Source organism: Monopterus albus, unplaced genomic scaffold (assembly GCF_001952655.1).
Source record: "Monopterus albus unplaced genomic scaffold, M_albus_1.0 scaffold69.1, whole genome shotgun sequence".
Taxonomy (NCBI): Eukaryota; Metazoa; Chordata; class Actinopteri; order Synbranchiformes; family Synbranchidae; genus Monopterus; species Monopterus albus.
This window is the reverse complement of record NW_018127949.1, coordinates 3,407,456-3,412,095: the sequence shown is the minus strand read 5'-3', so window position 1 is coordinate 3,412,095 and position 4,640 is coordinate 3,407,456.

Below are 4,640 nucleotides of genomic sequence, written 5' to 3'. Positions count from 1 at the left end.
TCTTGTATGGAGCCGAGGGCCCCAGGCTGCTGCGTGCATACGTGCATACTCCATTATGGGCAACTTCGGGGGTTCAGTGTCTTGCCCAAGGACACGTCAACATATGGACTATAGGCACTGAGATTGGAACCCTCAACCTTCCGGTTGGGAGACAACTGCTCTAAAGTCAAAAGCTTTCTTATTTAAAGTAGTCTACAAAAAGTTTTGAATCAATAAACATAAAGTAGGCTGCCAAAAGTAAAAGTACTCATTATCAGAATTGCACATTTTCATTCATGTATGTAATATTATTAGATTATAATTAAATAATGCAAATCATATTTAATAATGCGAATTGTAAAGGAAGAGCTAATTATAACTACCTGTTGTAAGATGTGCTTATAGTTTGAATTACATCTGAGTAGCTTGTGAATTTCCTATTTTCCCATCACTAAAGTCTTGTGATTAAATTGTATTTTTTAAAATCTGATTCCAAACTGTGACTAGTAGCTAGTTATCAAATAAATGTTGTGAAGTAAAAAGTACAATATTTACTTGAGTAATTGTACTTAGTTACTTCTCACCACTGCTAATTAGCTCAAAGTCACCTTAAGAGTATGTATTAAAGGAAAAGGCTGTTTCAAATGCTCACAAGAGGACCAAAAGCCAGCAATGAACTGATCCTAATAAGTAGTCGGTTTCATTACAGCATGTTGGATGTGGTCAAGAGATAAAGGTTCATTTCTCCTCTGTCAGTTTGGATACACTTTGAATCAGGGCTTTAGTAGAAAGTAGAAATGTCTCTCTCTCCAATGTCATTCCAAACACTTTTCATTTTCCTTCTCATCAAGTTTTTTTAACTTCTCAGCTTTTCCTTCTCATTGCACTTTAGCCCTCTATCAAATTAACCTTTAATGAAATTCCATTATGGCGTGTTACTTCCTAATGTGAGGGATGTTTGTTACTTGGTCATTTATGTCTCATGTTTAAGACCTTTGACCGTCACAGTCAGGATATAAAATGCTGTTAAGACCAACAAAGTGACAGTCGCCTGCTAATAACTCTCCCATGATCCTGAGTGGAAATGAATCACAGCTCTGTCTTGCTTTTGTCTGTGATGAAATTGTGTGTTTCTAGAGATAACAAGGACAAAATATGTAGATAAACAACTTTGTGCAACAAACATTTGCAATCCTTCATGCTGACTGAGCGCTCTGATAGTTTGCCAGTTATAACTGAAGAGGCTGTGTGAGGCCCAATTTTGCCCACCAATGATGGAGCAAGCAAGGAATGCAGAAAACAAATAGATGTTTGTAAAAACTACAGCCTAGATTGTGTGAGATTTATTACAGAAGATTAGAAATATAATGATTATTCTATTTTATACTACAGAGTAATCCCAAAGTCATATGATTCCAGGGATATTAAGGGTTCAACCCAAAGCATCTGTTTGTCATATACAGTGCTATGCAGTTTTATGTCTTTTGGACACATATTGCAGAGACTGAAATGGTCCCTGGCAAAGCTAATGATTACTGACTGCTCAGAATCTACTAGGCCATGCAAAGACGCCATTGTGCTGGCATTGTCAAACAGCTTGCAGTTATTTTTATTTTTTCAGGCAGTGAACATTTCCATGCTTTTGTAAAGACTGTTGCCCAGGGTCTACAGCTGTGTTGTTTGGTATGCTGTATCTCCAAAGTTAAAGAGAGCCAAAATCTTCAGAAATGTCTTAAACCTCAGGAACTCCTTTTCATTCATGTCTGGCCTTCTGTTTTGCAAGTTTCCAAAAGGCTGAATGTATAAATTAAGCTATTTTTGACAAGTCTGATCCTTAACAGTGAAGGATGTGCTAAACCAGATGTTTCTCCTTTGTATTTTCTGTCCTCCTAGGCCTCTTGGCCTTTGCAATTGTGTCAACGTTCAGTAACGTTCACCAGGTCCAGGGTCATTGCTCAGCATTAGCCGTCACCACAGACTTCAGCCAAGCACTTCACAACAAGGACAGTACAGAATATGATTACACATAGTATGTTTGTATGGGCTGACCATCTCCTCAGAGCAGCAAAATTGCCAGTTTACTGAACAAATCTGTATTATTAAATGTGTGATGACTTATTGAAGAAATCATGAGTGTCATGAAAGTGTGTCAGCAAAGTTCCACATAATGACTACTTCTCTGAGACACTACAGAAGTAAACATTAAATGTTGCGTAAACTTTTATCACATTTTATTGTGCTGCTATGTAAATTTATGCATTAATCAGAATTCAATTGCCATTCAAATTAAAAATTATCACTGTTATTTAATGCAAACATCTGGTCTGTTCAGGTCTTTCCCAGGTGGAGCTTGTCCCAGCCATGGTGAATGTGGACAAAGAATGAGAAACACAGGTGTTCAGAAAGGGAGGCTTTTCAGGAAGGACTCTGAGGGTAGCTTTGCTGAAACACATCAGGACCCAGGCCACTGTGTAATAAAATTAACATTGTTACCAAGCAGATTCAGGTCTAACTGTGTGATAAATCAGTAAACAGCCTTTTCATCATCCAACCGTCTCTAAGTGGAAGACATTCTCAGCAACATAGCCAAACCCCAAACATTAATAAATTGTTCAAGAATTGTAAAACAAATATAACAGTTTCTGCAGGGATCTTAAAATACAATTATTATGGGACAGAGCCCCAGCAGAAGTAGAAAACCATAAAAGTAGGCTGTGCAAAAGACAGATGTGCAAAGACGTTTTTATCTCAGTTGGCCTGAATAAACAACTTTGACATGCTAAAACAGCTGGTTTAACAATTCAGTAAAAATTACTTTTTACAGATTAATGGTTTAAACTCAGTAATCATTAGACTTAAAAACTGCATTTGTTGATTAGTTGGCCACCTGGAGGGAGCAAAACAAGCCTGTAAACACAAAACTAAAAGGTCAGTTTATTTACAAATTCATCACATATGTAGCAACGCTGGCAGTTCATTTGGAGTCTAATAGTAAGTAAGTCCAATATCCACTTAAATTTTGGCTCTGTTTTGCTCTCCACAGTCTCTGGCTCTTCAGTTGCAAAATGCTCTGCTATTCAACCAGATAGTTGCCAGCTGTGTAAAGTGGCCTGCTGCACCAAAACAAAGGGTTAAAGATGATGAAACAGAGCAGAAAAAAACAATGGGTCTCATTCACCAACCATTCGTAAGAACAAATTTGTTCATAAAACCCACAACTCACAAAGATAGTGGGATGGAATGTTTTCTTATTTGGGGCCTATTCTTAGATAAGGTCAGAATCTATGCACACTCAAGAACATGCTTATGCACATTTGAGTGCGGACGTGTTTGTAAAATAACTGGTTATTTAGTTTTCTTCAGTTCTACAGTTATACAATATCATAAGCTTTATATTACAATAACAGTTTTGTCATTGTTAATATTTTTCCCATTATTTAACACAGCATTGTGGTCTTTTATAACAAATAAACACTACACATCAAACCATTTTTCTAATTCATCAGTTGTGGGTCCTTCTCGTTATACAGTGTTCACTGAATGAGTAAAAGCATCCCATGTGCCTTTTTTCTTTTATTTTATATCCATTAGTGATGCTACTAAATTATGGGATCTCATTTGCTGTTCTCCACTTCAAAACTATTAGTTTTTCTTCACTTTGGAGTTCATTGCTCCGCCATCTTTAGACTTTCACTGTAGCATTACTCCTCTTTTCCCTTTCTGTGTGAGATGTGTGCACATGGCCCTGCAGTCTCCCTTTTATGAGCATTGATGAGGCGTTAACCTATGCTAATTAGGAATGACTGGCACGTGCATTCAACTTAGGAACACATGGGTTTCATCAATATAAAACACGGGTGTGAACAATTCTGAGGCTTAAGAACTCGTTGATGAATCAGATGCAGACTTTTCTTAGGACCTTTCTTAACAACAACCTATGAAGAAATTGTATCTTTCACTTGGCTGACAAAACAGGTTGGGATTTGGAATTTTGAGGTTCAAGGAGGATACCACAAAAACATAAGCTGAGACAGACTTCAAGACACAAAGCATATCACTCTGCATGTGACGCCAATTGACCATCACCACATTTCACTCTGTTTCCATGGACACAGGAGAAATATTTCAAAGATCCAACACCAGCCCTTCTTTTTCTGATCATATGGTTATCAGAGGTTTTCACAGCACATGACCAGAGCTATGGAGAAATATTGTTTTTAAACTGTATGTTTGAGAATTCAAAATGTAAATATAAATGCTGGGCTATAGTTGTCATTTTTGGTTGATTTTAGATTCAAACATTATGGAACACATTTTTCTTTTAGTGTGAGGTGAACAGAGGTTTAGATGCAGATTTAGTTTCCCCGCCTGTCCAAATATCAGTAATGCCAGGACTTTAGATTCACCCATAATGAAATCCACATGTTAAAGTAATGAATCCAAGTTTTTAGCCCAATGTGCCTGTAATATGTCTGTGTGAGATCACATGCATTAATCTTATTTTCTCTTCATTCAAAAAAAAAAAAAACTCCACATTTTAAACTCACTCTGCATCCATTGCCAACTTTGGTTTATGTTGTCTACAAAGCAAAAAGAGTCAGTGTGCAATGTTGTATTTGCTTCTGTATTTCTCACTTTTAGGTCCCAATTAAATGCACATT